The following is an 11341-nucleotide window of genomic DNA, read 5'->3' as shown; positions in this document are numbered from 1 at the left end:
CGCGCGCGCCGACCTAGGAGACAGAGACGCGGGGGGCGGGGCAGGGGCCTGCTCGGCTGAGGGGCGGGGCCCTGGGCGATGGGCGGGGCACGGTCTTAGGGGCGGGACCTGATCGGGAGGTGGGGCCTGTCGATGGGCGGGGCCGAGCGAAGGCAGGGGCCAGTTCTACTGAGGGGATGAGGGGGGCAGGGCCTGAGGTGAGGGGCGGGGACCATCCTTAGGAAGGGGAGGGTCCTGTCGGGGAAGGGGCGGAGTCCGTAGATGGGTGGGGACAAGCAGGTGGGGCCCGTTCAGTTGAAGGGAGAGGAAGGGCAAGGCCTAGAGCGAGGGGTGGACTCTTGGATGAGGGGCAGGGTCGGGTCTGAGGAGGCGCGTGGGATTAGCGAGACAGGGAGGAGGGGCGGGGGCATTGTCCACGGAGGGGGCGGGGACTGGGTAAGGGGCGGAGCCTGTCCTGAGACGGGGCTGGGCAGAGGCAGCGGGTGAGGTGGGGGCGTGGCCTGTGGCAAGGAGTGAGACGAAGGTGGGACTGAGAAGAGTGGATGGAGTGGGAAGGCGGGTTAGGAGTAGGGGCGAGCCCGATAGTAAAGAGGGGCAGGTCTAGGCGGGGTGTGCTCTGGGAAGGGGGAGGGGCGGGGCCGAGATGGGAGGAGGGGCATGAGAAACTGATCCAGGAGCTCTGAGAATCCCCCTCCCCCTCCCAGGATCACTCCTTCCCCAAGACCTCCCTCAGACTTGGGAACTCACCCAGTGCCCAGGCCTCAGACTTCCAACCCTCCCCTGTCCTACCTCCCGGAGCCTCCACCCTCACACCCAAGAACCGCCACCCTCAGACCCCAATTATCTGCCACAGATCCCCAAGCCTCCTGCTTCCCCCACAATTCTGGTCCTCACACCCCAAAGACCCTGCCCTCAGATGATCTCCCCATCCTCTGCTCAAATTCCAGCTCCCATTCACCCAAATCCTTGCCGGCAGACCCTTCAAACCCACATTTCCACCCCCAAAGTCCATTCCACCAGACCCAACCCCTTTGGACCCCCAAGCTCCAACCCCCCAAACACCCCAATCTTCAGCCAGGGCTCAGAGTCCTGCATCTGCGTCCTTCTTTCCTCTCTTTGTTCTTCTTCCTTCCTTTCCTCCTCTCTCTTGTTGCCTCCCACTCTGCTCTGGACCCCATGGAGCCCAGGGCCAACAAAGCCTCTGTAAAGCTTCCAGAGCCTTCGAGGTCACCCCCCACCCCCAACCCACTGAAAACCCAGAATCTCCACCCTGAAAGTGTCCAAGCTCCCAGGATGCCGGGGTCCAGCCTTGAGCCCATTTATTTCTTCACCCTCTGAGTTGGGAAACTCCCCCTTGTGCAGCCTCATGCAGGGTCCAGGGGTCCAGGTGGGGCTCAGAGCTCTCCCTCCAGTCAGCATTGGGAGAAGGGGGTGGACATGGGTCTGGAGACCCCAGAGAAGGGAGCAAGGGGCCCGCCTGGCTAGGCTCCTGCAGGTAGAACCAGACCCAACTGATCCATCTCCAGCAGAGGGCCAGGTATACAGTAGGTGCTCAATCATTTGTGTAAAATGCTCAGGAGTTGACACTGTAAAAGTTCACAGAGACCAGATGCTGACGAGCAGACCTGCTGACCTCTCCAGAACGCAATAACTGCTCAATAGATGTTGAATGCATACATGCCTGAGCAGCTCTCTCTGAGTTCCAGCAAGCTCTGCGCACACACCCTCACCCACCCGCAGTCGGCCTGCCACTTGAGCCTTTGTTGCAGATGAACAACATGCAGGCATCAAACTCCACTCAGCAGAGACATACAGCTCACACGCCCGCCACACATACAGCTGCAGTCAATGGCATCCATATGCACGCACACTTCATAAACACCCAGATTCAACCCACATGTCAAACACACAGGCACACAGTCAAAGAAGAAGCAAGAAGAGGTTCACCAGGCCCCTGGCTGTGTGCTTACATGTAGCGCACTACATATGGACGGTGCTATGGACGCACTGGGTACTCCAAGATCACGTGGCACAGGGCAACCAGTGCAAAGGCGCTGAAGCGGGCACATGCCTGGAGTGTTGTCTGGCAGGGAAAAATGAGGGAGAGGGGAGGAAAAGATGGCCTGAGCACAATGAGGGGTCCTCTAGGTCATAGAGGGCCTTGTGGACCACGGTGCATGAAATAAGGAGAGAGGGGGGGGCTTGTGAGCAGAGAGAACGTAACCAACACGGACAATCAGGGGCAATATCTTGAATTAGGGACATCACATAGCCAAATATTCCAGGCCAAATGATGGGGCTTGTCCCAGGGTGGTAGCTGAGGAGTGGTGGGAGGTAGTCCTAGCTAGGATGGAGGTGGAACCAATAGGAGATGTGACAGATGAGATATGGGGAGAGGCAGAGCAAGGCCAGGGACTACACCCAGGGTTCTTGGCCTGATCCTGAGCAGTTGCGATACCCAGTTTGGAGCGCAGGCAAGTGGAGGACCTGGAGGGCCATGAAGATTCCTGCATGTCATCATCCGATAATGATGACCTGTGGTCTGGCGGAGCCTACAGGGAGGGACATAGCAGGCAGCGTCCGCAGGCCTGGCCGCCATCTGGCCTACAGCTGGCATGGCTCTCTCAGAGGCAGGGGCCTCACCACCTGCTTCTCTGCTCTGGACCAGCTGTGGGCCTCACGGCCCCAGGTCAGAGCTCGGAGGCCTCTTTGTAACCCCCAGGTGTTACAGAGGAGGAGATGGAGGCCCGGGGACGAGTGGATGCATTGCTTTCCGGCAGCCTCATGCTGTGGCCTTCGCCCACCCTGTCTACCCTTCCCCACTGAGTGGCCTCAGAGCAAGCTGCTGGTGCTCCCAGGGCCCCCCTGTGCTTCTCTGTACACTGCACAGGCCAACAGTCATCAGCGTTCACTCTCTGTGCTACTCCCCTTAACCTGCTCCACTTTTTACCAGCTGCGAGGGCTCAGGAGGCTTGCTCCAGCTCTTGCTGCCTCAGTTTCCCCATCTTTAAAATGTCCCTGTGAGACAGAGCAGAAGCCAGGATGAAATAAACAACATACAACACTCAGGACAGCTCAGGCAGGGGGCCCGAAGTCCACACCAGCTGTTGGTATTACTGCGTCTCCTCTCCCACACCCACTCTCCCCCAGCCTTGCTTGATTTTTCTCCCTATCTAACAAGCTCTGTATTTTCATTTTCTTTGTCTTAAATTGAGACGTAAGTTCCATACCATAAAATTCACCATTTTAAAGTGAATAATCCAGCAGCATTTAGTACATTCTTAATGTTGTGCAACCATCACCTCTATCTAGTTCCAGAACATGTCCACCCCCCCAAAAGGAGACCCCATGCCCATGAGCAGCCACTCTGCTCCCCCCTCCCCCCTCCCCAGCCCCTGGCAACCACTACTCTGCTTTCTGTCTCTATGGATTTGCCTGTTCTGGACGTTTTGTGTAAATGGAAACATACAAAACATACAATACGTGTCCTTCTGGGTCTGACTTATTTTACTTAGCATAATGTTTTTGAGCTTCATCCACATTGTAGCACAATTGTTCAACACGTTGTGTCAGTGTTTCATTCCTTTTCATGACCTAATAATACTCTATAGTATAGTTGGACCGCATTTTGTTTATTCATTCACTGGTCGATGGACGTCTGGGTCGCTGTCCTTTGGGCTGTTGTGAACAGTGCTGTTGTGAACATGCGTGCATGGATATGTTTGTGTCCCTGTTCGCACTTCCCTTGGGCACATACCTGGGAGTGGAATTGCTGGGTCACAGGGCAGCTCTATGAGGAACCTTTTGAGGAGCTGTTACGCATTTCCTTTTCTTGCTTACCATCCATCCTCCCCCTGGTGTGTCAGCTCCCCAAGGGACAGGGACTCTGCTTTATCCTGGCTCCACAGAGCCCTGGGCAGCACCTGGCTCGTTAGGGAGAGACGTGACGCAGGAACAAATCATTGTGACTCTTGGTTTTAATTTTTTTTCTTTTCTTCTTCTTCTCCCCAAAGCCCCCCGGTACATAGTTGTGTATTTTTAGTTGTGGGTCCTTCTAGTTGTGGCACGTGGGACACCGCCTCAGCGTGGCCTGATGAGCGGTGCTGTGTCCATGCCCTGGATCCAAACCGGCGAAACTCTGGGCCTCCGAAGTGGAGCTTGAACTTAACCACTCCGCCACAGGGCCGGCCCCTCACTGTGACTCTTGACTGGCAATAACTCTCAGGTTCTCTGGGTCTCAGTTTCCATGCCTGTGAAATAGGAATGAACTCAATCTTTCTCTTATAAGAATTTCTCCCCCTTCCTCCAAAAACGCTCTGAGCCAGACTCTTGGATGTCCACAGTGTACGTGCCATGGGCCACTATTTATCCCCAAGAAAAGAATCACCAATTCTGCATTCCTTCCTCCCACTCCTGCCTCCACAGCTGGTCAAGGGCTGAGCCCTGGACAGCCAAGAAGGTCAAATGCAGAAAGGATGAGGAGCTCAGCAGTCACACGGGGCAGGCTTTGGGTTCTGGGCCTTAGGGAGCTGGCTGTACAACAGGCTGAGTCAGAGGCCGCTCATGGGGACCCCCACTTCAGTTGGGTGCTGAGGGCTGATGCCCGTCCACAGCTAGGCAGGGCCAGGACTGCTGCCTAGAGGTGAGCCAACCTCAGGGGAACCTCCTGCGGGGGTGGGGTCAGAGCAGACCCCAGTGACTGATTCTCTGCGGGAGTGGGCTCTGGGCAAGGGGAGGAGTCCCGTCTTCCCCCTGTTATTGTGACTAAGATTACCTGATATGGACCAAGCGCTCACAAGGGGCCTCCCAGGGCTTCTTCTTGTGAGCCAGGGGTCCCGCTAGCCCCTCAGGCCCAAGGCCACATGTGAGCGTCCGGCAAAGCCCAGCCTTAAACCACATCCAAATCTCACTTCATTCCAAATTCTCTCTCTTGACCACTCTCTCACCCCCCTCCCAGCCTCAGCTTTCTCATCCGTAAGATTGGTGTATACCCAAGAGAACCGAAATCACTGTTTAAACAAATAGATGTGCGCCCATGTTCACAGCAGCACCAGTCACAATCTCCAAAAGGTGGAAACCACCCAAGCGTCCATCAGCTGATCGATGGATGAGCACAGTACAGTCCATCCGCACCCTGGAGTATTACTCAGCCGTAGAAAGGAATGGAGCTCTGACGCGCCACAGCGTGGATAAACCTCAAAAATATGATACTGAGTGAAAGAAGCCACATCCAAAAGGTCACTCTTTTTTTTAAAGATTGGCACCTGAGCTAACACCTGTTGCCAATCTTTTTTCTCTTCTTCTTCTTCTCCCCAAAGCCCCCCAGTACAGAGTTGTATATTCCAGTTGTGAGTGCCTCTGGTTGTGCTATGTGGGACGCCGCCTCAGCATGGCTTGACAAATGGTGCCATGTCCGCGCCCAGGATCCGAACCCGTGAAATCCTGGGCCACCCAAGCGGAGCAGGTGAACTTAACCACTCAGCCATGGGGGCGGCCGCAAGGTCAGTTTTTGAATGATTCCATTTACGTGAAATGTCCAGAACAGGCAAATCCACACAGACACAGAGCAGATTAGTGTTGCCAGGGGCTGGGGGAGGGGGAATAAGGAGTGACTGCTCATAAGGATGGGATTTCCTTTTGGGGCGATGGAAACGTTCTAGAACTAGATAGAGGTGAATGTGCTAAATGTCACTGGGTTGTGCAGTTTAAAATGGTGAGTTTTACATTATGTGAATCTCACGTCAATGAAAAAAAAAAAAAAGGGGGACATATAGACCACTCCTTCCAGAACCATGAGCAGGGCTCAGGGACAAATAAACACAGTGGCCCTTGATCTTGCTCTCTGGCTGTCACCCCAGCCAGCAGCACCTCCGGCACCCCCTTGAAGTCAGGTCTGCACTGGGTCCACCTTCTCTAACTTTCCCTGTAGTCCAGAACACTACCTGCCTGGGGCGCCCTCCCAAACCCTCTGCCCAGACCATAGCTACAGCTCCTAGGGTCCTACCACATGCTTGGTGACCCCCAAAGACTTTGGCCTTTGTCCTCACAACCTCGCAGAGTGGGGAAAGTGAGGCTCAGAGAGTGGAAGCAGCTTGCCAAGTCTCAGGAGTGGGAAATGGAACCCCCATGCTCTCCAACCACTCTGACCCCAAGGCTCACACCCTCTCCAGCACCCTGCACTAACTCCCTTTCTCCTTTCCTTTATCCAGGCCTTCAAGAAGTTTTTGTTGTTTTTGTTTTGTTTTGTTTTTGTGAGGAAGATTGCCGCTGAGCTAACATCTGTGCCAATCTTCCTCTATTTTGTATGTGGGATGCTGCCACAGCGTGGCTGATGAGTGGTGTGTAGGTCCGAGTGGGGGATCTGAACTTGCAAAGCCCCAGCCTCCAAAGCGGAGTGCACGAACTTAACCACCACGCCACCGGGCCAGCCCCACGAGTATTTACTGACAGCCTCCTGAGCACCACACCCTGTGGTGGCCACCAGGCACATGTGCCAGACAAGACAAACACAACCCTGCCCCCAGTGAGCAGTCTTGCTGAAAGGACAGTGAACAAACACTCTCAGTGCACTGGGTTCAGTGGTGTCCCCCAAAAGACATGTCCACCTGGAACCTCAAAATAGGACCTTTTCGGGAATAAGAGTCTTTGCAGATATAATTAAAGTGATGATCTCGAGATGAGATCATCCTGGATGGGGGAGCCTAAATCCAATGACTAGTGTCCTTATAAGAAGAAGGAAGTTCAAACAGTGAGACCAAGTCACGTGACAACAGAAGCTGGGACTGAAGTGATGCTGCCACAAGCCTGGGAGCGCCTGCATTCGCGGAGCTGGATGAGGTGAGGAAGGACCCTCCCCTGGAGCCTACGGAGTAAACGGAGTAAGCGTCTGCCAGCCCTTTGATTTCAGACTTCCGGCCTCCCGGACAGTGAGAGAATGAATTTCTATTGTTTAAACCACCCAGTTTGAGGTCATGTGTTATTTTAGCCACAAGAAACTCATATGCTCAGTATGGCAGAAAGAAACATCAGAGTGGTCCCTGTGCACCCTCCCACATTCTTTACACCCACTGCAGGTCTCCACCTCCAGGAAGCCTTCCTGGTTGTCCAGCAGAGCTCCCATTTCCCCTCTGCCCAACCTGGCTGCACAGCCTGTGTCCAGATTGGGGCCTTGCTGGGGTCCCAGCCTCCTACATCCAGCATCAACTGGCAGCAAATTTATTGGTGAATGAGTGAATGAATGAATGAGGTTTTCCTCTGCTGACTCTGCTCTGGCTTGCCTTGGTCACTTCCAGCCCTGCAGCCTCTCTCAGGCCCCGCGGTGTCCCCACTATCACCCCAAAACCCAGCCCCCACTAACCCCAGGAGGAGGCAAGGGTCCCCCTGAGTTCCCGTGTGTGAGTCATGCTGGGGACGAACAGAAAGACCCAAGTTTGAAGAGAGATGGAGCCGAGTTTGAATGTTGGCTCGGAATGTTTTCACTGCCCAGAATGGTGCGTTCTGATGTCCTCTCTCCACAGTCCTGATGGGAAGGGAATGGTTGTTACAACCCCCATTCGGAGACGAAGGAGCTGTGGCGCTCACACTCAGCTGCCATGAGTGTCAGTCAGTGCAACTGCCTGGGACAGCCGTTTGGCAACATTTGCTGAAGGAGAATGTCCATGCTGTGGCCTAGAGTTCCACCCTGGGGCATTGTTTGAGCGTCCTGCGGCTGCCGTAACAAATGACCACAAACCGAGTGGCTTCAAACAACAGAAATTTATTCTCTCATGATTCAGGAGGCCAGAAGGCCAAAATTAAGAAGCTGGCAGGGTTGGTTCCTCCTGGGAGCTCTGCGGGAGAATCATGCCTCTCTCCCAGCTTCCGGTGTTGTCTGCAATCCTGTGCACGTGGCTGCATCACTCCAGTCGCTCCCTCCGTCCACACGGCCTTCTCTGTGTCTCTGTGTGCTCTTCCTGTCTCTCATTCAGACACTCTCATTGGATTTGGGACCCACCCTAATCTAGTTTGATCTCATCTGGATTCTTAGCTAAATTACACCTGCAAACACTCTGTTTCCAAATAAGGTCACATTCTGAGGTTCCAGGTAGACATGAATTGAGGGGAGTAAGGCTATCATTCAACCCCTACAGGTATTTATCCAACACGAAAGAGGACATGGTTTCACAAAAAAATGTAAACATAAATGGTCATAACAGACCCAAACTGGAAACGGCCCAAAGGTCCGTCAACAGGTCCATTGATAGATAAATAGACAGGGACATATTCACACAATGGGGTACTACGCAGCAAGGAAAAAGAATCACCCGCCGCTACCTGCATCCCACAGGTGAGCTCCCCGACATCGAGAGAAAGAAGTGGACATAAAGAGGACACACATTGTGATTCCACTTAGGGGACGTTCACCAACAGTCTATGGTAGTCTTTGGCCATACTGGTCTATGGCGATGGAGGTTGGGCAAGGAGCCACCTGGGGCAGACCATCAGGCAGGAAAGGCATTGACCACAAAGGGGCACTCGGTCTTGGGGTGACGAAAATGTTCTATATCTTGATTATGGGGCAACAGAGGGGTTTCCATTTGTCAAAACTCATTGAGGGGCCGGCCCTGTGGCCAAGTGGTTAAGTTCACGTGCTCTGCTTTGGCAGCCCAGGGTGTCATCGGTTCGGATCCTGGGTGTGGACGTGGCACCAGTCGTCAGGCCATGCTGAGGCAGCGTCCCACATGCCACAACTAGAAAGACCCACATCTAGAATATGCGACTATGCACTGGGGGGCTTTGGGGAAAAGAAGAAGAAGGAAAAAAAAATTCATTGAACTGGGCACTCAAAATGATTATATTACTGGATATCAATTATGCCTCATTAAAGCTGATTTATTAAAAAATAAACAAAAATAAAACAGATCAGATGGAGCCAAGGTGATAGAGGCCAGACCTGGGGTTACCTCTGGGGAGTGACCAACTGGAAGGGGACATGAGGAGCCCCAGGGGCTCGAGGGGCTCTGCACCTGGGTTAAACAAGTGTAAACTTTCATGGAGTTGTACAATGACAATGGGTGCACAATACTATTTATAAAGCATGCCTCAAGTAAAAAGAAAGACCCTGGGCCTCAGGGAGGTAAGTAGCGTGCCTGAGGTCCCAGCAGGGGAGTGTCAAAGCTGTCCTGCCTTGGAGCTCACCGCCACCTCCTCGTCTCATCACTGCCCCCTCCATTCAGCCAACTTCCACTTGTTACACACCTGCTATGCACCAGGTGCTGGAGATTCGACTGTTAAGCACACAAGACAAGATCCTGGCCCTCATGTTCCAGAATATTCTGGAATGTGTATTCGAATGGGAAAGACAAAGTTGAGACACATAAACCAAGCAATGACCGAGGCCTTTCCAGATGGCGACAACTGCCATGAAGGCACAGTGCTGAGAGTGACCAAGCAGGGATGGCCTGCTTCAGACAGGAGGTTAGGGAGAGCTTCTTTGAGGAGGTGGTGTCCCAGCTTTAACAAAAGCAGGGAACAAGATGTTCTAGGATGTTCCAGGACATTCCAGAACATTCCGGGTGGAAGCAGTGTGTAGGACCCAAGCCTGGTGCCAGAAAGTGCCTGAGGGACAGAGATGAGACCATATTGGCTGAGACAACGTGGGCAAGGCCTGCAGTAAGGAAGGAGAGTGTCAACAGAGATGCACTGAGAGCAGGCTCCTCGGTGTGTGGGACACAGCTGTGACCGAGACTGCAAGCGCGTCCTGTCTGGCAGAGGGAACATTTATTAAACCAATCATCACACAAGCAAAGAAGCAGTAACTTAATTGTCAACAGGATAGAGGCTTGAGTTGGGGCACAGTGACTTAGGGGGCCGGGCTGAGCCAGGAGGTCAGGGAGGGACATTCAGGCTGAAGAGATGGCCAGGAAGAGAGCAGAGCCTTCCAGGCAGAGGGAACAGCCTATCTGGGGACCCTGAGGAGGGAGAGTACCAGGAGCCGTGTGGAGCCTGGCAGAGCTGGGTACGCAGGGGGTGGCGGCAGCGTCACATGATGCAGGACCCCTGGAAGCCTCAGCTTCCCCGTTGGACTCATGCCCAGCGCCAAGCAGGCACCTTGGCAGCCTCCAGCTGGGGCCTGGCCGGAACCTCCCCGCCACAGAAGGGAAAGACGTGAGTCCCCATCCTTCCCTCCAAGACTTTACGGAGAGTCGCCAGGGACATCTTGCTCCCTCCCTCCCTTCCTAGGCAGATTACCACCCTTGGGCCCAGAACTCAGGCCTGTTGCCAGGGAACCAAGACCTCTGGTTGCCGTGGCAACCTTGAGCTACCCGGACACATGGGCGCTCCTGCATGTTGCCATGACGCCAGCTACTCACCCATCCTCCATCAGGTCTTCACCGGGTGCAGGAGGAAGCAGCAGAGGAGGCAGCTTCCCAGATGCTTCCCAGAGCGGAGGGGAGGTCAGACAAGGAAACTGAGGCTTAGAGAGCTCTGGTGAGTCAGGGCTCCTCCAAAGGTCACATCTGTGGGCCCTCACCCCAGGGAGGAGCCCCAGAAAAAGGCCAAGGGCAGGGGGCCAGCCCCGGGGCGCAGCGGTTAAGTGCACACGTTCCGCTTCGGCGGCCCGGGGTTCACCAGTTCAGATCCCGGGTGCAGACATGGCACCGCTTGGCACGCCATGCTGTGGTAGGCGTCCCACATATAAAGTAGAGGAAGATGGGCACGGATGTTGGCTGAGGGCCAGTCTTCCTTGGCAAAGAGAGGAGGATTGGCAGCAGTTAGCTCAGGGCTAATCTTCCTCAAAAAAAAAAAAAAAAAAAAGGCCAAGGGCCCTCTCTCTCCTGAGACTCCAAAAGGAGCCAGGAGTGACTGGGCGGAGGACTCCAAAGGCCTTTGCTTGGCACTCAGGGCCCCTCCTCCCGTGAAGCCCACAGAAAGGCAAGTGATGTGAGCAGGCATTACATCTCTCTGAATGCACACTCATGCCTCCAACACACACACCCATGCCCCTGGGATCCCCCCTTCTCCCCAGATTCTTCCATCCCTATAAGCCCAAGTCAGCTGCCACCTCTTCCAGGCAGCCATCACTCACCACCTGCTTGGAAGGGACTCCTCTCCCCACTCCACACACCCACAGTAGCTCATGATTACTGCCCTCACCACCTGATGTTATTCATTCCACGTCTACAAGGCATCTACTCTGGGCCCAGCCCAGGGCTGGTCACCAGGGCCTCAAGAGTTAATGCACTAGACACACAGCAGCGAACAGACAAACAAACAAGCAAAACACTCTGCCCTTGGGATTCAGTCTTGAGAGAGGGGAGAAAGGACCAAGAGACAGGGATCACTGATAACTTTTCAGTTC

The sequence above is a fragment of the Equus quagga genome, chromosome 9 (genome assembly GCF_021613505.1).
Source record: "Equus quagga isolate Etosha38 chromosome 9, UCLA_HA_Equagga_1.0, whole genome shotgun sequence".
In the NCBI taxonomy this organism is placed as follows: Eukaryota; Metazoa; Chordata; class Mammalia; order Perissodactyla; family Equidae; genus Equus; species Equus quagga.
The sequence above is the reverse complement of the archived record's forward strand: the minus strand, read 5'-3'. Positions refer to the sequence as shown.